General features: G+C 39.7%; 1 long non-coding RNA gene and 1 pseudogene across 1 annotated transcript; both read right to left on the minus strand.

The window, feature by feature from the left end:
- Positions 1–25,496, minus strand: part of LOC118782284 — a 295,763-nt pseudogene that overhangs the window by 35,627 nt on the left and 234,640 nt on the right.
- LOC118781725 lies at positions 3,580–6,088 on the minus strand. Its single transcript, XR_005005119.1, has 3 exons — positions 6,004–6,088; positions 4,216–4,272; positions 3,580–3,630 (listed from the first exon to the last, which is right to left on the minus strand). It is a non-coding gene; the product is annotated as an uncharacterized LOC118781725 (long non-coding RNA).

A 25,496-nucleotide genomic window follows, 5' to 3' on the forward strand; every position in this document is an offset into this window, starting at 1 on the left:
ATAAGGAAATTCTGTATCTTACTGTTTGTTAATCTGAGTTGTGAATAAAGACAGCAGATTTTGAGAACTGAAATTGTGAGTTTGGGAATTTCTGGTGTAGCAAAAGCAGGTGAGATGTTGGATTTTAGATAAAAATGTTTTTTTATTAACTAACAGACAAAGAAAAATGTAAGCAGGGTCCAAGTCAGGTATCAGTTATGTAAAAAATCCCAGATGAGACAAGGGCAACAAGATCCATTGGTCCATAAAAAGAAAATTCAAGAGTGCACAAAACATAATATTTACAACAGTATATATACAGTATTTGGATTAGCCAAATCTTTGGGAAATCTGCACATTCGCCTTATTCACCTGTCAAACCACAACAAGGCTGAGGTGTATGCTGATGTGATCACTGGTATGTGACACTGTAACATGAACGTGGGTTTGTTCGTAAATGCCATCTGTATGTTTGAAAGAACTTCCGGGTTTTTGTACACCTCAGTCTTGTTTTGATTGGCAAAAAGGCACCAGGTCACAATGTCATGTGCCAGTTCTCACGTCAGTGTACATCTCAGCCTTGTTGTGGTTTAACGGGTGAATAAGGCAAACAGAAAAGGATGAGAGTGTTTAGATTTATTGGCTCCATGCCTTGACAAGTGGTCCATTCTGGTAGTTCACAAGCAAGCATGACACTGTAAACAATTGATTTATGCTACCAGCAACTGACAAGGGGATGACTGTATCAAACAACTTATGCTCCTTCACCCGACGGATAATCCGTTCAACATGAACCCTGAGCCTGGCCACAGACTTTGTGTGACTGACATCCTGAGCATTTGTGTGCCCTTGTTCAGGAAAGCAGGACGGTGGATTCTGCATGGTACCAGGTTATCAATGAGGAAACCTTTATCAACCATTATGGCCATGTCAGGAGTAAGAAGTTTGATGATTCCTGACTGCTTGAACAGCTCCCGGTCACTAATAGACCCCACGTAGAGTGCAGACACAAATGTTACTGCACCATGAGGTGCCATTCCAATCAAAGCCTTGAAGGTGCAGTGAGATTTGTAGTTAGAAAAAACCTCACTCTGTAATAGCAGAGAGGAGGGTGTTTGGCAGCGGACCTCAGTGTAATCCAGGACAACCTGTGTGTCTCTGAAATTCTCAAATTCCTCTGGCAGGTAGGCTCATGTATAAAAACAGAAATAAGTGCATAAAACAAAAGACAAATGTCTGCACGTTTACAATATTAATCTGTAATTCTACAGAACTATCATATTTTTAAAAGATCATTGGACAGTGGAAAAAACAAGCATAGTTCATCAAAATACATAAAAAATAGCTACATTTAAGACCAATCCATCTAAATTAAAAGTATTTAATTATTTTATAAAACTGCCCTGTCTAAAATATTGATTTGTAATGTACAATAACTAAGAAATAATGCATAAAAACAGCAGAAAGTCAATAAAAACAAAGACAAATGTCTACATTTACAGCACTAATCTGTAATTTTACAGAACTATTTTTTTTTAAGTTCACTGGACAGTGGAAAAAACAAGCATAGTACATCAAAATACATCAAAAATAGTTACATTTAAGGCCAATCTCTGTAAATTAGAGGTATTTAGTAGTTGCTCTATGAAACTGTCCCGTCTACCTACAGTTATTTCCTGTAAGACTGTGGTTTCTCCGAGTAAAAAAAACTGCAACACAACATATAAACACAGAATATGTACTTTTAATCAAAATGGAATTTCTGTACATTTACAGTATTAGTCAGTCATTTTAGAGAATTGTAATGTTCAAGAAATTTTCATTGGACAATGGAAACGAAGCACTGTGTGTCAAAATACATGAACAATAGCTACATTCAAACACAATCTCTTTAAATGTACAGTATTATACAGTTATGTTAAGGAATTTCCTATAATATCTACATTAATCCCTTTTAAAAATAAAGGTTTTACTATGTTCAAAACAAGCAAACCGTGTATAAATAATAAGTACCTTCAATGAAACAGAAAGGTCTGTAAATGTATGGAATTAAACTGCCATTTTAGTAAAAAAATGTGAAAACATATTTATTGTTAAAAATGGTAATGTGACAGTGGAAAAACAAGCATAGTATGTCAGAACAAATGAAAAATATCTTCATTAAAAGGCGTTCACTGTAAATGTAAGGTATTTAGCAGTTATTTTATACAATTATCCGATAAAGAGTTGTATTGCCAAAATCTTGGTTTATACGTGTAAAGGGAAACAAAGAAATACATAAAAGGAATAATTCAATATTTTGAACCCTGGGCCTAACTGACATGATTTTGGTCATGATTGCTATTAGTAGAAAGCAGAACTTCGCTTGCTCCCTGCTACGCCCATCCAGCAATGCCAGGAAGCCCCCTCCTACTCTACTGTACTGGCATATGGGACAGTCTTTGAAAACTATGATCAATGTTTTTCAAGCTTACAGTATAATCATACTGTACTGAGTTTGTTATCTTGAAAACAAACTACACAGACACACACACATATATATAATAATAATACATATATATATGTAGACTCTTGTATGTACAAGAGTCACACCAGCTTGGACGTCGCCCGGTCTAACAAGGTTTGCGTCAGGTGACACAACTTGATGAGAAATGGGCTACAAGAACAAGACAATCATGGACAACAGCTGAGAACACCGGACTGCTGGAATGCTACTACACAAGCAACCCCAATGAGAGGGGTTACATGGGGAGGATGTGGGACCTATAGATACTTTCCAACTTCTACACTAACACCAAAACAACTAGTTGCTTGGAACATGCCCCAAGGTCAAAATGGGATACACCTTCAAAGGTGGTTGAGAACGACCAAGCAAAGATCCTGTGGGACGTCAAGATACAGACTGAAAAACTGGTAATGGCTAACCAACCGGACACAGTAGTGGTGGACAAACAAGAGAACAAGGCTGCAGTGATAGATGTAGCAATCCCAAGTGATAGCAACATCAGGAACACGGAACACAAGAATCTAGAGAAATATCAAGGGCTGAAAGAAGAGTTAGAAAAGATGTGGAAGGTGAAGACAACAGTGGTTCCTGTGGTGATTGGAGCCCTCGGTGCAGTGACCCCCAAACTGGGAGAATGACTCCAACAGATCCCAGGAACAACATCCGAGATCTCTGTCCAGAAGAGTGCAGTCCTAGGAACAGCTGAGATACTGCGACAGGCCTTAAACTCCCAGGCCTCTAGTAGAGGACCCGAGCTTGAGGGAAAAAAGTGTATATGTGTATATACACATATACATACATATACATGTACATACATATACGTATGTACATACATACATATATACATGTATCAGGACATAATAAAAATCATCTGGTCCTTAGCAGGTCTTAAATACAACCTCAGATGAACAACACATGACATATTATACCGTGTCATTATTTATTTAACAAAAACTAGGCCAAATGGAGAAGCCATGTGTAAAAAACTAAGTACACCCTTACTGCTTCCATAGGCTCTCACAGCCCTGTCTGTGTGGAGGAAAGCAGAGGAGTCTGTGTTGGCCAGACACACAGGTGCAGAGCAATATACTGGTGTGGACGAGGACAGCCGGAAAACGTGTTTAGCCACCTAAAAGAAGACCCATCTAAAAAAAAAAAAAATCATATCAGTTTAAGTGTACGCTATACTTGGAATACTGTCAGCGCTCCACCTTGTAGTTACACAGCCCTTTCTTATGGCACCACATTTTCTCAACCATAGCGCCCTATTCTTACGCATAAGCACCACTCTGCCTTCTGCGCACTGTATTATGCTGCAGATCAGCTGTTTGGGTGAGAAAGATCTGACTGAAATCAAAATTATATAACAAAATAGTAGGGACAGTTAATATTGATATGTACTTTCACTATCTGTGTACTGCAATAATTTGGAAAGGAGATGCCTTTATATACATATTATCAGTAGATGGTGATATGTTTATTATTCTTACCAGTCAGGAACAGGTAAAGTTGCACACTACAACATCAGACGTTATAGGCTATCGTCAGCACAGTACACCAGTGGCTGTATATGTGATTCCAGCTAAGTTTGCCTATACAAATAGCTAACAGAGTTAGTCTGCGTTGATAAGGTAAACATAGCCTACAAAGCTTCGGTTGTTTAATAATCAGTCCTTGTCCATCTTTGACTATGCCAAAATCAGATTAAAAACAGTCTACTCTTTCCAAACCTGGACTGCCATGGTTGTCTGCTGTAGATCTCCACAAGCACAGTTTTTCCACTTGACCTGAAATCACAAAATAAATATTTTGAAATACTCTGTATTACATTCACACACACCAGCATATGTTCTACAGACACAATGCAAAACCTCAGCCAATTCTAATGATGGTTGAAAAGTAAGGGGTTTAGTACTAGCAAACATCTCCTTCGTGCTTATGACTATGTCTGGAAGCTGAGCAGGAAAGGCTAACAGTAATCTTACATTTTTTTGGCTGCTATGTAACATTAACTAAATTTATAGGAAGCAACGTTAATTACTTGACTTAGCTGCATGATATTAATACCTACTTGTCCAGTGTTAGGAGCATCAGGTACAAGCTTAGACTAAACCGGTGCACAAATTTGTCTTGTGCACATATACATCTTGATAGTTAAATTATATATCTATTTTACTGGCCACTTGCATATGTGTGAGCATCAGTGGGCCCCCCACCACCCAGTTCCCCCATAGAAGAGCCCTGGAGCTCCTCTACCAAAGCCCCAGAAAGTTAAATTGCCCACAGGCAGGATGTAGCCTATGTCACTCAGCCTGGAAACCACACCAATCAGCAAGCTCACGTTTATTCGCTCTCACAGATGGTTCTGGCCCCCCTCCCGTTCAGACAGATTCCCATCCATCCTGAGAAAAGTCAGGCCGATCACAATCATTCATTTAAAATGGGGTGGGTTTGATACGATGAATGACAAGAAATGTCAAATGAAACAAAATATAGAAGAAACACCGAATTATAAATATAAATTGATAATAAATGTGTCATCTCTTTTTTGTAAACGATCTCTTCATACGTTTATAATTCAATGAGCCTTAAGCCCCTGCATTCAGGTGGTTTCCAGTACTATGTATTATAACACACTAGAACAAGATGAAGAATAAAATAAAATAGAATATATAAAATAAAAAAACTCTTTCCAAACCTACAAAACACTTTGAATCCCCATCTCATGTGGCATGCACATTATTTACAACATATTTGAGAAATATACATTTTTTTTGTTTTATATGGTCTAAAAATTGCTCAGTGCTTCTTTAAGCTCATATTTCACTTTTACAGAATGTGTTATAACCAGATTTTTAATACCAAATACGATTAATTAGGTTATGTAGGTAATAGATATCCTAACCAGCACTCTAGTCCGGAAGATAGCAGTAATGCACCATAAAGTTGCTAACCCCCATAAAACTTCGTAAGAAGATGACAAACCTTTATGTGGCCTAGTGCAAGTTCAGTTGGACTGTTTTAGCACCAAAGTTATCTTTTCCTAACTCTTCATGAATTCTCCTTTCTGTCTTTCCTTGACCTCAAGACATTTCCCATCAAGGTTAACGAAAGTAGTAAGTAATTACGACAAAATTTTTTTTAAGTATTCCCTTAAAGCAGTATTTCACTTTAGTAGTACATGTCAAGTGTAAGCGTTATAACTCCATCTAAGTGCATCTTTAGAGATGCACCGATCGGTTGGTGGGTGACCGGAAATGGTTTTCAGCTTGATCGGCCATGACTGGTGGTCAGTCTCAGATATATCCGATTCTGTGCCGGTCTACAAATCTACACGCATGAGCCGCAAGACACAGACAGTAAAGGCTCTGTGCAGATTCTCTCCAGTTACATGGATGCAAGGGTCTGCATCGGTCTGGCATTCCATGTCACAACTGTTCTACTTAGGATTGATAATGGGGCAAATGCAACAAATGTGAAAATCATCTTAGGATACATTCAATGAGGACAATACATACTGTGTGTGGGAAACTTGTCAGATGACTTCATACTGCCTGTTCACCGTCACCTGGCTGCTGGGGCCTCCTTACATACCCCCTGATTATCCATCTGTGGAGAAATAGGCATTTGTTTAGACAATCCATTCAAACCTTTTGGCATTTTCCATTCGTGACAGACAGAAATGTTCACTTCTAATTTGAAAGTTGCTTTTTTTTCTTATCACATGTTACAGATAGGACCTAGGCCATGCTAAGATGGAAAACAATATAAATCTATTCAAATCTGTAATTAAAATTAATTAAGATACAAGACAAACTAAGCTAAACAGTTAGACTACATACAGACAGCTTTTGTTTTAGCTTGTTTGAAATAATTCGCTCTCAGCCTTGCTGTGCTTATGAAAACACAGCAGCGGTGGACGACAGACTGCAAACAGAGCAGACTGAAATACGGCTTTTCTACATGTTTACATGTTTATGCTTGTTGAACAGGTGTATTGATAAAGTACTGACTTTTTTAGGTTTTATTGCACTTACAGTAAGGAATGTACTTGGAGGAGCTCCTCTCTGCTCTCCCAGCCCCTCGGGGATGACAGCTCTGAAACAGAGAGCAGGGGAGAATCTTCAGGGTGATAATACATTACACCAAAACGTTAAAAAGCACCGATAAAAGAACCGGTAACGTCAGAGCTTATCACTACTACAGTCTTTAATAATTTAGCCCCAGGGCCCGTTTAATACCGGGTTTTGGTGTCCATCCCTACATTAATCATAGAAATCCCACCGCAACCCATATATCATCAGCATTAATTTGCTTAACAAGAGCAATTTGGAAATGAAGATAATTGGCTTAACTGTGTTTTGGACATTGACGATTTGCCTTATTAGACTTGCCATTAACTTTAAGGTAACACAGCTATTTTACAAGCTAAGGATAGCTAACACAACAGTAGCTAGTAAGCATGCTAACATTAGCTTCAAGACTGTAAACTTGTCAACAGAAAAGTGCAGCCTCACGGTATGACACGTTTAAAATATCGTTCACATGCGTTATCTGAGACACTTACCTCAACCGGTGACCATCTGACATCTCCGCTGTGGCTTTGTCAAGGGCTACTATGTGTTGTAGGCGCGTAGCAAGCTCGCTGAAAGAGCTCGTCATTTTTTCTCACCTAATTCAAATTGGATTGGACGGACACCCCTAACGCTAACCCCTACCATTTGTCATTCTTCAAACCTGTCAACCTCTGTCAACGATTATGACACACCCAACGTTGGTCGTGGTGGGCGGGTCGAAGCAGACTGAAACTTGTGATCTTACGGTGAATGTCCCAGAACAAGAAAAAGGAGATAAGTCACGCGGGTTGTTCCAGAATCCCGCTTTCGCTAATATTCCTCTGCCCGCACAGCTCAATCGATAACAGACTTGCGCAAGCTCTGCATCCACAGAATAGCAAAGTGTCGACCGGGCTCAGTCACATGTGGTCAACACGGTGGGCAACCAACCTCTTTTAGCTTTAGTCATTTCATGGGAGATTGTATGTTTGGTGACAGTGAGTCGAACTTCAAGTAATTTTACTGTCTCTCCCATGTGCGCTAGCTCGCTACTGGTCAATAGCGTGCCTGCAGCTAGCTAAGTTAGCTAACTTCCCTGAAGTTAGTAGCCTAATTTTAGCAAACTAGACAACCTTAACTTCTTGCTTTATAAAACTGTGCTGTTGCGTCAGTGTTATCTGCATGCAATTTACATGCAACACATGTTCTATCTATAATAAATGTCTCTTTAACAACATATTGCTAGATTTTCATTGGCGTCTTTCCCTAACTTGTTTTCTTTCTTTCATTCAACAGCCGCACCGGTCCTACCATCATTTGCTTATAAGATACAAGTTAACAGGTTTGTGAAAGAATATCTTGTTTCTAAAAAATTGTACATAGTTTCTAGAGCCTTAAGCTCTGTTGTGTTCAAGTCTCTGTTAAGTCTTGTAAGTGTTCTATAGCTCACAGTCGTTACTCTAATGTGAAATGGCAGTTTTCCTCTCTCCACAGAATATACTAGGAAAGAGTATTTCCACAGGAACTCCTCATATGTGCACCACTACCTATTCACCTAGGGACAGGTATGCACAGTACATCCCTCTCAAAGACACTTTGATAGCTATATTAAAAGATCCTGTGGTGTGGCAGGAAAATGTGTGAAACTCAAAATGTCCCTCCCACTGACGTGTTAACTGATGTGTGTGATGGATCTGTTGTCAAAACCAATGCTTTGTGTATGCAGCCAGGTATAAGTTTAAAGCTCATTTTATACCAGGATGCTTTTGAGGTAGTCAACCCTCTCGGCTCAGCAAAGAAAAAGCACAAGCTAGTGGGGGTGTACTTCACACTTGCCAACTTTGAGCCATTCTATCGGTCAAGTGTCAATCACCTGCAGCTGTTGCTTTTGTACACAGAGCAAGATTTAAAATACTTTGGGCCTGAGAAAATGTTTTCAAGGATGCTGTCAGACATGAGAGAGCTGGAAGAAAATGGTCTAGTCACTTCTTCAGGTCATACTGTACGGGCAACAGTCTTGTGCATTGTAGGTGACAACTTGGCATCCCACTACATTGGTGGTTACGCTGAAAAGTTTAGCACTTCTTCTCACTGTTGTAGGTACTGCTAGGTACCCAGAGAGGAAATTGACAATCTGAGCGTCAGGTCTCCAGTGAGGACAGTTGAGAATTACAAAGAGGAAGTGCAGCTACTACAAGAGAGTGAGGCAACAACTGTAAATGGAGTAAAGTTTGACTCACTTTTCAATGGTCTTCAGTATTTTCATGTATGTCAGCCAGGCCTTCCACCATGCATAGGCCATGACTTCTTTGAAGGAGTGGTTGCCTATGACCTTTCCATTTACATACAGTACTTTGTGAAAGTAAAGAAATGGATGACTTACCGGCAACTCAACCAGCAAATCAAACAGTTCAAGTACCTGGGTTCTGATGCTAGTTCAGTTCCTTCAGAAGTCAGTGAACGTGGAATTAAGATTGGTGGGCAGGCAGCTAAGAATTGGTGTTTGCTGAGACTTCTTCCCATTATTATTGGGGACAGAATCAAAGACACCCATGACCAGGTATAGCAGCTGGTGATAATGCTAAAGGAAGTAGTTGAGTTAGTCTGTGCTCCCAAGATCTCTGCTGTCCAGGTTAGTTTCCTCCATGTCCACATTCAAGAATATCTTGAAACAAGGAAGCATCTATTTCCCTCTGACAAACTAAAACTAAAACATCACTACCTCCTCCACTACCCATCATTGATCATGAGGCCTGGCCCACTCATTCGCTTGTGGACTTTGAGGTTTGAGAGCAAGCACTCATACTTCAAACGATGTGTGAGGAGGACACAGAACTTTAAAAATGTTTGTCAGATTCGTGCAAACCATCACCAGCTACTTCAGTCCTACATGAACTCCAGCTCCTTCTTTCCTCCAGTTTTGCAAGTGCAAGCCTCCTCCCCTTACCATGCTGAGCTATACAGCAGTAAGGTACGCAATGGTGTTGAGGCGAGCTTGGTCACACCTGACTTTGTGTCCCCAGAGGTGCGCTTTCAGGGAACTCTCTATAGCAGGCATGTCCAAAGTCCGGCCCGGGGGCCAAATGCGGCCCGTGTTCAAATTTCCACTGGCCCGCAGCCTCTGTCATAAAATCAATAATATGCAGCCCGCCAGCACTGTTGACCACAGTATAAAATACACGCGTACAAAAACATGAAAAACATGTCATGAAAAGATGACATGAAACTACCATGGAATAAAGTCACTGGGATTATTACGGATGGCGCACCTGCCATGGCTGGCGAGCAAAGTGGATTATCAACCCTAGTCTGTAACAAAGTCAGCGAAGAAGGAGGAAAAGCTATAAAACTCCACTGTATTATTCATCAACAAGTTCTCTGTGCCAAACATCTGAAATATGATCATGTTATGAAACCGGTGATAAAGGCTATTAATTATATTCGCTCCAAAGCCCTGTGCCACCGCCAGTTTCAACAGTTTCTACTCGACATCCAGGCTGAATACGGAGATGTTGTGTATTACAACGACGTAAGATGGCTCAGTCGGGGGTCTGCACTGCAGCACTTCTACTCTCTTAGGGAGGAAATCGGACAATTCTAGGCAAAAAAGGGACAACCAATGCCAGAACTATCTGATCCTGTTTGGCTGTCTGATTTTGGATTTTTAGTTGACATAACACGACATCTGAACGCGCTGAACACGAGCCATCAGGGGCAAAATGCAGTGGTAAGCCAACTGTATTCACACATCAAAGCCTTTGGGACCAAGCTGCTACTTTTCCAAAGGGAGCTGTCACAAACGCAGCCCAATACCATCGCTGCAGGAAATAATGACCAGTTTTCCACAGAATAATATCAGTGCGCAAATGAGGAGGTATGCAACAGACATCTCATCTCTGGCTGAGGAGTTTCAACAGCGCTTTCGGGATTTTGCAGCTATTGAAAAGGAGATCACGCTTTTTTCCTCTCCTTTCTCCGTGGACCCTGATGATGCTCCAGGCCACCTGCAGCTGGAGCTCATCGAGCTGCAGTGTGACGCCGAGTGTCACAGTTGGCACCAACAGCTCCCTCTTGTCAACTTTTACCGCCAGCTGGATAAAGGCAGGTTCCAAGAGATTCGAACATTTGCTAAGAAAATGCTGAGCTTGTTTGGCTCGACATACTTGTGCGAGAAGACATTCTCGGTTATGAACATTAACAAGAACCGCATGAGGACGAGACTAAGTGACTCCACCTGCGTGACATCTTGCGCATCAAAACCACTGACTTTGAGCCATACCTGGCCTATATACTGCAGTCAAGATCTCGGTATCACCCTTCACATTAGTGCAGGCAAGTTATTTGTTTAGTCTTCTGAGGTGAATGAAAATCTATGAATTCTAAAATCTCAGAGAATTGATTTTTTTGTGATGACCAAAGCCACAGTTTTGAATGTACACTGAGTCATTTCAATCCATGTATCATTTGTTCTTTTGTTTTTCAATTGACAATCAAAGCGGGTCCCGGGTCTCTGAACCTAGATATGTTTAATCTTTCCGAAAGTTTTTTTTCCAGACAGACTTTTTCTTCATTTTATGTGGTCTTCAAATATGAAAGGCAGAGTGATTTTGGTAAAACCTTGTTTAGATTTATTTGTGTTCTGTGTGAAGAAATGAAAAGTATGCCATTTGCAATAAAAATTTCATAAAATAGTTAATTTGTAGTTAATGTTAATGGTTCAAAGAATGTCAGGCTGAATGGTCGGCCCCCACACATTTTCACCTCACCAAATCTGGCCCTCTTTGCAAAATGTTTGGACACCCCTGCTCTATAGAAAGGGCTGCTTTCTATGCCTTAAAAATGATGAGTCTGTAGAATTTGGACAACTTGAGCTTTTTTTGGTGAAAAACAACAAAGATGTGTATTTTCTTGTGACGCCACACTCATCATCTTACATGCCAGAGTATGGGCTCCATAAAGTTGGAGAAGCTGCAAGGGATGTGCTTTGCATTAATGCTAATCGGTGTCTGGATTTTTATCCACTGGCTGCATACAGTCTGTTTGCAATGAAAGTAATATCCCTGAAGCATAGTGTGTTGGATGTGTAACTATGTTTCCATTTCACTGATCATTTATTTCCCTTTTCTAGCCATGGATGACATAGCCACTCTTATTAAAGAAGCACTACCAATATGTAGCACATTAGCTACATTGCAACCCATTTTGGATGCCCTCCAAGACCTTGGGGTGGAAACGGTTGATGACATGAAGCTTGTCCAGGTAGATGACCTTGCAGGCGTGCTCAAACCCATTCAACCAAGGAGGCTTCTTGCACATGTAAAACGTAAGTCAAGGCCCAATCCATAATATGAGTATGTTGCCACCAGTGGCATTGTTGGGCTACTACATCATTGGAATGAAAACATATTTCACTTCCAAATTGATAAGCCTGAGCTCTGTAATGATTGACAAAATGTGTCAGCAAGTCACCAGCTTCAAATAGGCCTATGATTTGAACCTTTGAATGTATTTTTGATTGCATTGTTTGTAAATATTGACACAAAGGGCCTGTATTTGAATAGAAGTGATATCTATGTATTCCATCCACAATTTCTACAAAGTGATGTATTTACACATGCAAAAATGAATCCCTGTTAAAGGATGACATTGATCTTTTTAAGTGAATGTGGCTCTGTGCTTTTTAGGTGTCTTCTCAGCTCAGACTGATACAGCTTCAAGCCACTTAAACACGGCAGAGGAGCCAAGCTCACCCCAAACTCTTGAAACAGCACCCCAGGTTACTACAAGCCCAAGCACACCCTCTACTTCTCGAAGCTCAGTTGGAAGCCTCATCTCCTCTCCATCTGATACTGACAGCTCTAGTTCCACTACACAACTGGGCAATGACTGGCACTACAAATTTCAAGTCCCTTGGCACATGCTGCCAGCTGTTTTGAGGAAGAAATTAGGTAATCAGGAGCGGCCAACAGCCAGGGAAAGGAGGGAAATGATTTGCATAATTGCATTTGAAATCCTTGCCATTTGCAATAAACCAGCAAAGAGGCACCTAAATGAAGTTGCACGGAAGATGGTCCTAGCATATCCAAAGTCTTTGAAAGACATGATAGAAGATTTAGTTGTTGGAAGTGGCCATGATTCTTTAACAAAACAACTTCAGTGTAGAGTTGATAACTATAGGTGAAATGAGACGCTGTTTAAGCAGGGCGCCACTCCAGATGACAGCAGCACTATTCCAGAAAATAAGAAGCAATGGAAAGACTCCTATGGCTGTATTCAGTGGGAGGCTGGGCCTGTGAATGTGAAAGAACAGATGAAGAAGAAAAAAGACATGCAAGAAATAATCTTGGATAATGAGAGGAAAAAAAAATAGAACAGTTAATCTCAGACACCTTTGTATCTCAGAGAAATGACATAAGGTCTGGTAAGGACACACAGGACCAAAAAAAGGTCAACCGCAACTGCCTGATACATTGTGCTCGTAATGACCGCGTCAAGAATCGTTTGAGTTCACCAACTCAAGTCAAGTTCCCATCAAACTGTGCTCAGGATACGTGCATGGCTTTATCAACATTCCAAGCACAGCATTGGTGCGTTCTTGGAGTATTTGCCACAGACAAGTGGCTTACATGCCTGGCAGACGTCACAAGTTTTGTTCCCTGAACATCTTCCGATTTGGCATTGTCTCCTTTTCGCAGGCGGAGAAGGAGTTTCAGGCATAAGTCGCTTACGTGCTGTTGCCCCCGTTGTCTTTGCCATTTTCTGGTGTGCACATAGCTCTTTAGCCAGCTCGAGAATAATTTTTGATTACAGCATATTACCGTGGTGATCTGTCCCAGTTTAAAGTGAATTGGACTTGCGGCAAAGCCTGCGTTAAGTCCCAAGTTTTCTTGTTTCCTTTTGGTAAAATGGTAGATGAGAAATGATGCATTGCATTGCAAACAACACTCTATATAAATCATAATTTTCATCAAATGTTAAGCAACCAGAGAGATTGTCATATGTATTGACATATAATAGATTGTGTAAAATAAATAACTAACCATTTTATGATATGACAGTGTTGTTTTTTCACTTGAAGCCTCTACTGTATGTACAACCTGTGTGGCTACTGTATTTTGCTTAATTTTTATTGTAGTGATGGAGTTCTACAACAGTGTTCCTATGCCATTTAGTAGGTTTATTCAATAATTTGACATTTACTGTTGAGGAAGCAGATTGTCTTTGTCTTGTGTGCAAGTTTATTACACCCCAGTGATTCGTTGCATCGATTACACCGATATTTTTGGCAGACCTTGTAAGCATGCTCCTTTTCAATCAATGACATATGAACACTATTAAAGCAGAGGTATTAAAAGCCAAAATCACTCTTTAACATGAGCATTTGCATGTGTGTATGTATTTGCATATAATTCCTAGTATTTACTTTAAAGTGCATAAAGTCCTAGATGGTTTGCTCTTACAGTATCCAGAGGGTTCATATAGTCACTATGAAGTCCGGTATGCAATATTAACTTTCAAAACTTTCTAGAGTTTCCAAACTTTCTATATTAATCAGTAAGGTTAAATGGACAAACATCATGCATCTAGTTTGTGCTGGGATAAAAGGATAAAAGTGGAATTTGCAAGGTTTAGTATAGGTTTATTTAGCATAAATCTATGATTAACTTTGTAGTTATTGTACTCCACAACAAGTCAGATACTCTCTAAAATCAGGAATACCAGCTCTACTGGGTGTCTAGAGAGCAGTTTGCTCATAAGCAAAAATTTTCAGTCTCTCATAGACCATATTTCTTTCTCTCATTCATGCAGTTTCAGTCTCTTTTGTGCATTTGCTGAGTCTGTCTCAACATCTCGCAGATAAACCTTCCACTTCCTTTCTCATATCCTCACTTTCTCAAAAACTTGGCACAAATATTTAAAGCTATGTATGCAGGGACCCAGTGCTGCCCCTCACTTTCTCAACTAACCTCTTCCAAAATCAACTCCCCAGGACTATCGCACATGGTGGCACAGATATTTTGCTAACTTCACTGGATGAAAATTCCTCTGGCTAGGACCAACCTGTAAAGGAAAGATTCAGTTTTTTGTTTGTTTGTTTTGTCAGTATTTGTATGAAGTATGTCTCCAATCAAGGTAGTGACTTGCTCATCTGCTTTTCACGTAGGTTATTTGGAAATTAGATTTTTGCTTTATGGTTTAGTTGAACGGTGCCTTGTGCAACTTTGGATACAGTGAACTAGATTTTCAAATATACTAAGAATTCCACCACCTTTATATCAGCCTTCTTCCATAATGCCTCCCTGATTCCTCCAAACCAGGTTGATGCATATATTTGACTTCTGATGACCATATTTGACTTTTTTATCAAAGTGGTTGACATCAAGGAGGTTTCCACATAGAAACAGCACTTGAAACTAGCAACCAGTACACATGCCCTTACCTGTCTCCCCTGCGGTCCCTTATGTATCTTTTCTTTGAAATTGTTTAGATTGGTATGTTATTCTGTGTTGATGTTTTGTTGATATCTGTCCTACAGGTGCATTTTTAAGATCAATCCTGACAAGGGCTCCAAAGTAGAGCATTAAGAAAAGAATAAGAGCAATGCGGTGAACCCGAATGTCCTGACCCTTATTACCCGCATTTTGGAGTTTGAGTGGACTTGTTAATGGGTAAGTTGCTTTTGGTCACTTTGCATGGATTAAAGCTCTTAGTCAACATGACTGATTTCAGTCATTTTGAACTTAGTTTTTCAAGGCAGATGTTTTTGTTGAGCAGAAATACAGATGCAGAAAGGTGTTTCTGAGTTGACTCTTCTGGATGTGTGCAAAATGCACTACCAAATTGAACAGTGATTTGTGATTGGTCAAAATAGAAGTGGTTCCAGAGGATGTCTTTCCCCTTCCTCTTCTCTGTACTCCATAGCCAGCTGTCTCTGGAATATTCAAAGATTTTAGAAGAAAGAGGCTAGCTTGCAAGACTATTTTGAACCTACAGAGGGCTTTTTTGAGAACAGTGTAGATTTACAAAAATATTTGAGGCCAAATTCAAAATATGTCTCAGTTATGCAGTCCAGCCAACAATAGATAGGTGAACTGAAAAAACAGGAGTTGTGAAAAGGAACACTGGTGGTTTCTTAATTACTCAACCTTTGTATTATTAAATAGGCATCATTATATCAGTCTGTCAGTGTAGTCCATAGCAATGAAGTGAGCAGTAGGTGATAATGTAGGATACAGACTGAAATATAGTATATACTACTATCATTTATTCTAACTTATTCTAGCAAGCATCTAACATCCTTCACAGTACCCATTTGAATTCAATTAACATGGCTCTGTAGCACAATGCCATCAAAATGTCACAAGCATGATACAATGAAGTTTGTTTATTATGCATCGTTTATTTATTGTTAAAGTTTTACTCAGTATATCAACTTCTATATTGAGTAAAAAGGGACATTATGAAGGGAAAAAATAATTGGCATACATTACTAGACAATATACAGAAGATAACAGATGATCAATAGAAACTGTATCCACCCATCTTGGGAAGACGAATCTCTAACATCTTTCAACAAATATATGTTCTCTAGCTCCAAGGATGATAACGTGCATGGTACAACTGCTTACTGACAACATAACTTTAAAACACATACACAGTAAACTCCCAGCACCACCCTGTGTCAACATATGACACTGATAGTAAACTTGATTATCATATGTACTAAAAGTGAACTTGGAAAACTGGTTTATCACAATTGTTAATCAGTGCAAAAGCATTCGAATTTGCTCTGGGATACTGTGATTAATTGCAAGCCAAATATAAATCCAGTAATTAATCTGTTTATGGCTCACCTGTACATTTTAGGGAAATATTTGTAATCACCACACATTTCTGTAAGTTCAGTTTCTTCAATATCTAGAAAAAATAATAAAATATATACTGTAAGATAATATATTTTAATTGTCTTTCTACAGTAACTTACAGTAAATTACTTTTGTGTCTGTACAAGTACTATTAATTACTTAAAACATAAATTCACTTTAATCACACGTTTAATGACCTGCAATTTTAATGAAAACACTCTGAATGACTACTTATTTCTGTAATTTTACATACATTTTTGTTATTAGCATGTCACATTTTATGTAAAATTACACTGTTAGTCTGTAAAAATACAATAAATTGCCATTTAAAAACATAATATTGATGTCATCTTAAATTATGGTTAATTACCTGTAATTTTAAGGGTAAAACTTAAAATTATGGCAAATATCTGTAAATCCACAGGCATTTCCTTGATTTATGGAAAAAAAGGGAAAAATCTGTAAAAAAATTACTGAATATTTCCAGTAAATTCAACCTCAAACATGACTTATCATCTGAAACATATAGGGGAGAGCCGGTACAAAACTAACACGGGACGAAAGTAACACAGCGATTTTCTCTGAGCCCATACAAGTCTGATATGCCTGACTGCATCAGCATGTACGGCATGCAACACTTGCCAGAACCCTGAAAAATTGCATGGAGTGGTGTAGTTGTGAACTTCAGGTTGGACAGTAACCTCTTTAATATCAGGAGGCTCCAAGCAACCACCAAACTTTCTCTCTGAGGACAGTAGCATAAACAAGGAGGTCGACAGCAGAATAAACAAAGCATCAGCTGCGTTTGGAAGACTTCGGCACCGGGTCTTCCAAAACAAAACCTCCACATCAGTAAAAAGGTCTCTGTCTATCAAGCCATCTGTATCACCACCCTCCCCTACAGCTGTGAAACTTGGGTCACTTACAGTCGACACATTAAGTGTCTGGAACAATTTCATATACGCTGCCTACAGCGCATCCTCGGCATCACCTGGTGGGATCGTGTACCTCATTCTGAGATACTCAGAAGAACAAACTCCCACAGCATTGAAGCCATGATCACCCAACATCAGCTACGATGGCTGGGGCACATTGTAAGAACGACTCCAACCCGGCTGCCCCACAGAGTGCTGTACGGCCAGCTAAATCTTGGGCGACGCTCTGCCGGAGGGCAGAAGAAGCGCTATAAAGACCAGCTAAGGATCACCTTGCAGAAATGTAAAATCAGACCTGGGGACCTGGAAGACCTTGCTACTGACCGCAACACCTGGCGGCAACTGTGCCTGGAGGGGACCCAAGTGTTAGAGGAGGAAAGGATAGACAGGAAACAGCAGAAGAGGTTCAGGGGAGGCACAGCCACAGTTGCCCCAAACACCTCATACACATGCCACATTTGCAATAGAACCTGTGGATCCAGGATAGGACTTTTCAGCCACCAAAAAACTCACCAATAAAGACGTGGACGTCATCATCGGATACGATGGACAACCGCAAGCAAAGCAAGCAAGTGTCTGTGTGTGTCAGATGTGTGTATTTGTCTGTAAGAGAAAGGGGGTGGTGGTGAGAGAGATTGGTGATTTTGCAGAATGTCTTTATCTGGGATTTTGCAACCTTATGTTATGGCTGTCGCATCTAAATAATTTCATTTCTGAAAAATCACATTTTTCTGTCAAACAAACAATTACAGGTTCAAAGGGCTTTATTTAAATGTTTAACCGAAACAGGTTTAATATCCAGAATGTAACTTCTATATAAAGTCATTATGTTACACGCTCCGGTACAGTAGGTGGCAGCATGCACCTTTAACGTTGTTTTGTAGTCCGCAAGTAAAATTGAAGAAGACAAAGATACCTCACCAGCCTGTTACACTGGTTCAAGTTCTGCTGCAGAGTCAGGTGACGCAATTTTCTCTTGGTTGCAAGCATGTGTGAATTCGAAGGGCTGTTGTTGAGAACTGGGAAAGTTTGTAATCAGTTCGACAGACATTTTTCACCTGTTACTTTTTTTTCCCACTCGAGGAGCTGTTTGTGAGCAGTGAAAAACGTTGTTTTAACAGTTTGATGGGACATTTTTCACCTGTTAGCCAACTTAGCTACCATTCTCACTCGAGGGGATGTTTGTGAGCAGTGAAAAACGTTGTTTTAACAGTTTGACGGGACATTTTTCACCTGTTAGCTAGCTTCTTTTCTGCCTTGCATGAACCGGGCCCAACAGGCACCGTTTGGCACACACTGCCCCGCATTGAACCCCTGCCTGGCATCACACGAGGCGCCGCGAACGAGTGTCCCAAGAGGCAGGCCACACACCGCGCATCCAGTGGAGGAGAGAGGAGGGCGATGGGACGACTGCTGTACCAAGGTCTACTGAATCTGGTGAGTGCCATTAAGTTAACGTTAGCAACCACATTGTATTTTGAGATGGCTAATGATATACCTCGATATACCTCACCCGCCCACTACACTGGTTAGCTGCTGCAGAGTCAGGTGATACAATTTTCTCGTGGTTGCAAATGTGTGTGAATTCGAGGGGCTGTTGGTGAAAACTGGGAAAGTTTGTTTTAACCAGTTTGACAGACATTTTTCACCTGTTACTTTTTTCCACTCGAGGGGCTGTTTGTGAGCAGTGGAAACTTTGTTTTAACGTTAACCAGTTCAACAGACATTTTACATCTGTTAGCTAACTTAGCTACCTTTCTCACTCAAGGGGCTGTTTGTGAGCAGTGAAAAATGATGTTTTAACCAGTTGACAACTGGTTAACAACTGACATTTTTCACCTGTTACTTTTTTTATCCTTTTTTTCCCCCACTCAAGGGGCTGTTTGTTAATTATTTTTTCCCTTAATTAAACGCTGGCAAAATGGTTAATTTTATGCATGTGACAAAGCAATGACGTTGTAATGTTAAATGTCCAGGTGACTCGACCATATTAACTACCATAACGTAACATTACTTTGCTAATCAGAAGGGAACATTAGCTAAACGTAGAGTCATATGGCCTTAACGTTACCCAATTTCAAGTAACAGTCTCAAAATACAGAATAAATGCAAAATACAGGTACATTGTTTTGGTAAACTAGCTTAACTTAAATTCCTTGTCTCTTATTTGTTTTTATTGTGTTGCAGATCACAGGAAGAGATCCTTTGGAAGTGTAAGTATTGCCCTCTTAGCTGTGAAAAGAGAGAGAGCACAGCTATTTAAACATTATAGGCTAAAACATGGAAGTTATGCAAGAACAGAACCATTTCCTTGTTTACATCAGAATTGTCTATGTACATTTAAATCACTCAATGCACTATGTTACGGCCAACCATGCAATAAAACCCAGCACGTTGTTGCAAGGAAAACGAAACCAGTATTTATTAAATCATTCAAAGGTAGTGGATTTAACAGAAAACCTAACCAAGGAAAACAGAACCAGACCAAAGAAAAACCGTAACCCTGGCAGGGAGGTAAAGGGGTTCCTCGCACCTACCCACAGTGCGACCCCAGGGCTGTGGATGGCAGGAGCACCCCACTGTTCCTGATGGGCGGCTGTGCGTTCAAAGATCGCCAGGTCCCATTCCATACCGTAAAGAAAATAAAAACATACCACTACACTTATGAATAACTGAAACAAGAACAAAGGGGAACACAGAAAATCCAGAAGAAATTACAGTGGAGCTGGAGTGGTGCATCCGCCTTGAGAGAGACGACAGCTCTCTGCCACTATCATTTAAACTTTTGGCTCTGCCCACCTCGCTGCATCCACCTGTCACCTAGCGTCTGCAAAACAGGGAGGAGACAGGAGCAAAGGGGAGCGGTGCATAACACACTAAAACGTACACTTATCCCGCCTTCACACCAAAACTCCAGATCAGCAACCAAGCGTAGATGTACCAGTTTACCAAGTTTTGCTGTCTGTCATGCGAGTTTGCTGAGTCTTGTGTTGAGACTGACTACTTTATTCACCTGCATACTGCACACTTAAAAGTAAACCATAAAGTCAGGTGCCCTTATAAAGACTGTAACTTTGAAAGCAGTATCTACTCCACTTTCAAAGCACACAAGAGTAAAGTACACAAAGAACAGAACTGGAAGAGGTTCAAGTCAGAAATCAACTGGTGATCATGTAAGCCATGACAGTGATGCTGCACAAGAGCAAATGTCACATGCTGATGATATGGAGGGATTAGAAGAGGTGAGTGAAGAAGCCAGTGAGAATGATCTTTGCGATTTAGAAAAACAGCTTGAGCACAACTTAGCATCTCTTCTGTCAAAGATTGGAATATATTGGGCTTGGAATATAAAATATAATGTTAAATTATACGATTGAACTATAGATTGTCAGTGTGTGTATGCCCAAAGAATCCTTTCTTATGCTATTGCAACAAATGATTTTCTATCTCCACTGAGCTATGGCTAACGTTACCCATCATAGCTCAATACTAGCTAGCGAGCTAACGTAGCATAAACTTCCATCTCCACTGAACTATGGCTAACGTTACCCATCACAGCTACATTATGCTAGCTAGCTAACATGATTCACTTAAGATGTGGTGGTATTGTTTTTTGTTAGTCTTGATTTGGTATGATGTTATACTGTCGTAGATTACAATTGATAGATGGGACAACGGGCGTTCAATTGGACAAGGATAAAATGTGTTTTCAGCCAAGTGTAACTTAGCCAAAATGTATATCAAAGCAACCAGCAAAGCACTAGTGGATTTTGTAAAATTCAGCGTTTAAAATTTCTTTTCTTCTCATGCAGCATGCCTTCAGCTTATATGGTGCAGTTATCAAAACCAGACCATTTCATTTTCTGATAGATAACATGTAAAATCTTTTTACAGGAAATGGATGAAGATTACAGAAATGATTTGGATGACGACAGTGACAAAGTGGACAGTGGAAGTGAGTCTGAATACTTACCATCTGGAGAGAATTCTGGTTCAGAGAGCACTGATCAGCGAAGGTCACCTAAAAGAAGTGCTCCTATCCAAATGATAAATGATGATGAAGAAAACGCAGAAAACAAAGAGGGTACGTCTGATGATGTTACAGTAAAACTCTGCATGAAGAAAGAGGGGGGAGGAAGGAAGTGGGACAAAAAAACTTTGCATTTACTGTGGGAAGGGACAGAGCAAATTAGCAAGACACCTAGAAAGGAAACACTATAAAGAAATCAAAGTAGTACACGCTTTAGCCAAACCAAAGGGATCAAAAGAATGGCGTAAAATATTTGATAATCTTTGGAACAAAGGGAATTACCACCACAATCATGAGGCAATGAGATGTGGGAAAGGTCAAATTGTAACAGTGAGGCAGCCAAGCGAAAAGACCAACTGCAAAGACTACCTCCCATGCCAACATTGTTTAGGGTTTTTTAAGAAAAAGGAATTGTGGAAGCATGATGCAGTTTGCACACACAAAGCTCAGAAGGATGAGAATGAGAACTCAAGAAAGAGGAAGAGGGTCCAAGCGGTATCATCCAGATGCATCCCAATTGCTGCTGGTGTGTCTGAAGGATGCAGAGACATCATACAAAACATGCATGTTGATGAGTTCTCATTCCATGTGAGGTCAGAGCCCCTTATTTGCAAATTTGGGGACATGATGTTTGAGAAACATGGGCATTATAAAACACAACATGGCTACATTAGCCAAAAAATTAGGGAGTTGGGGAGGTTTATGCTGGCCGTGAAGGCATTAGATCCTAGTGTAAAGCATCTAGTTGATGTTTGTGTGCCAATGTTATTCAAGCTAGCCATATTGGCAGCAAAGCAAGCAAGTGGATTTAATCAGTTCAAAAAGAATTACGACACTCCATCGCTTGCTTGCAAACTAGGATATAGCCTGAAGAGAGTTTGTGAGATAGCTGTTGGTGAGAGTCTCATGAACGATGATACTGAGGCATGTAAAAAGGCACAAAACTTCATCAAGTTACTTGACTCTGACTGGAACACATATGTCTCAAGGCGTGCAAGGACCAATCTTGAGGTGAATAAGTGGAATTAGACAGATGCCCTCCCTTTAACTGAGGATGTAGTGATGCAGCAGCGGTATCTCAAAGATTTGGAGAACAAATCTAAAGCACAGCTCACTGACCACCCAGATTATTTGGCATGGAATAGTCTTGCTGAAAGTGTCTTAGCCCAGATCATCGTATTTAACTGGAGTTGTCAGGGTGAGGCTGCAAAGCTTTCAGTTGAAACGTACCAGAAAAGAAGCACCACTCCCCTGAATTCTAACGTCCTGCAAAGTTTGTCTAAGCTTGAACAAGATCTCAGTGAGAAATTCACAAGATTGGAGATTCGCGGTAAGAAGGGCCGTAAAGTACCTGTTCTCCTCACTGACAGAATGTGCTCATCTGTGGAATTGCTTATACAGTACAGGTAAAGAGTTGGAGTGCCTGCAGCCAATCCATACATATTTGCCACTAAAGATGAAGATGGCTATATTAAAGGATCAGATTGCCTTCGAAAATGTGCAAAAGCTTCTCATGCCAAGTTCCCAGAACTTCTTACATCAACTAAGTTGAGAAAACAAGTGGCTACTTTGTGTCAAATCATGAATTTGAAGAAAAATGAAATGGACCAAGTAGCCAAGTTTCTTGCTCATGATATACGCATCCATAGGGAGTACTACAGACTGTCTGAAAACACACTTCAACTCATCAAAATGAGCAAACTGCTCCTGGCAGTTGAGCTTCTGCTGGTCACAACTACTTGTGTTGGAGCTGCCAGACATATCCATTGACTGAGAATCTGCCACAAGCACGTCTTTCACCACCTGTAAATTTAATTAGCCATGTAGGGTAACTCTCAGACAAAATGCACAAATCCATCTTCATTGCAAATACAAACTATCAAGTACACTTGATTGATTGATGAAGATTGTTTGAAAGCTGTCTACACAGTCATAAAGCTGCAATCAGTTCTCAGAACTATTCCTCATCAGCATATCTGACAAACCATGTTCAATACACTGGAGAGTTCACCGTAAACATGCTAAAGCATGAGTACTAAAATCAAACTCATTGCACTCACAAATAGTAAACTATCATTTTTTCTTCTCAGGTGAAGTGTGCATATTAGCTATACAGTTCCTATGTCTTTCTGCTTTAATAGGTACACTGCTAACATAGACCCCAAACATTGAATAGCCTATGCCCATTAAATAAAGAAATTAAATCAATTATTTCAAACATGCTTTTATTGAACAAATTGCACATGAACACCCAACCAATTAAACAGATCATTCATTTAAATTCATTTAAATTATAGTTCATTACAACTATAAGAAATTAAAGTTTAATTTCCCCTGCTCCCTTTAAAATATTTTCTTCTAAACAAGAGGTGCCCAAATTCTTTCCTACGAATGGCCAAAAATTAATCTGGATGGAGGGCTGTGTGCCAATTGATGTTATGTGATATTACATTACATTAAAATGATTTTTATAGAAAATTGACATTCTAAATCTAAAAATTTCAAAATAATAAACACACTACTTTAATCTGCTTAACAGTAATTTTATTAATTTGCAGGGATGATTGTCAAAAACATAAAACATCCATATGCTTCTTTTTGGGAGCATAAACATATTTAAAAGGAAAGACACCTTTCTGACAGAAAGTGCATGCAACTCAAGGTGCTTTTTTTATAAAAATTAAGTTGAAACAGCTGTATTGTCCACCTTTGTAATCAGAGTGGAAATTTGACTTCAACTTGAAAAATTGACAAAAATATGAAGTTAAACATCATAGTGACAACACTGAATAACAAATCAATATCGGATATTAAGTTTACATTGAGTAACGTTTAAGGTACACCATCACAAAATGCCCCCATATGTTAGCTAATGAGCCACAATATCAAAACGTATCAACGAAAATTAGCTTCTCATTCACTGGGTCACTCGGAGCGATTTGGTAATTTCGTTTTATAGTAACGTTGGCTAACTAATAACACCAACAGATCAGAAACACAACAGAATCCACTAACCCGGCTTCCTTTGGCATAAATATTTTGCCTAACTGGTAGTGATTTCACACTGACTTGTGTGACTGAAATGGCAATGGTTTGGTTTCCTTACTGAGATCGCGTAGGCTCGATAGGTGATCACGTCAGAGATCGTAGCTAGCTAGTAGGAATAGGAATTCCCTACAGACCTTAAGCATTACCTTCTCCCTTTGAAGGTATGAATCAATTAAATCCAATGTGATAAAAATGTCTGTGTTTTCAGTTGTCTTGCCATAAGCTTGAACTGCCAATGTGACCTCATTGTTAAACTTAGTGATATATTTTAGACATCAAGAGAGCAACTTCCATTTGGCTGGTATAAACTTAGCTAGCTATGTTAGCTGACTATGGCTCTTTATCAGTATTTGTGTTAGTGGTAATTTATAAAATTCATCTGAGCAGTCTTTATATATGTTATTTTTTCGAATGACAGTAGCTAAATTTCATTTAATCGAACGTTAGTTACTTAAAACGTGAATGCCAGTAAATTCTTCTGTGATTCGCTTGTTCTGTCGATCACAGTAACTGTCATTATGGTGACTTTTTGAGTATGAAAACTGGGATGATTAAAATTTTCAGTGAGTGTAAGAAGAGGATATTAAAGTTAGGAGTAGCAAAGCCAATTCTTAACATCCTGCTATACCGAGATCAGCAGCACAGCGTGGAGAGAATGGATGTCTCAAATCAAGGTAAGCAAAGTTTTTTTTTTATTATTTTATTTTAAATCATGCCAGGTGTCTGTCACAAACAAAAATATAAGATGTTTAAATTAGCCCCTTTGCTGTCCAACCAGGCCCAGAGCTAGCTATCTAGCTAGCTAGGTACCTGAGTCAGTAACGTCTCTGCTTGCTCGCTAGCTAGCTAGCAAGTTAGCTGCCTGAATACCATTTCTTCTGAAATTATAAAAGATTGTATGTGGAGGTAACATTACGTAGCTAGCTATATCAGACGTCAAGCGTGACGAACGCAGTTATAATTAGGATCTGTGGAGGCCATGTCAGGTCCAACTCTTATCAAGTTGCTCACACAAGTTTAAATAAAACTTATCATATGTTAATAATTTAGCTACTTGGTTAACCAGCTAGCAAGGAA

Source organism: Megalops cyprinoides, chromosome 8 (genome assembly GCF_013368585.1).
Source record: "Megalops cyprinoides isolate fMegCyp1 chromosome 8, fMegCyp1.pri, whole genome shotgun sequence".
Taxonomy (NCBI): Eukaryota; Metazoa; Chordata; class Actinopteri; order Elopiformes; family Megalopidae; genus Megalops; species Megalops cyprinoides.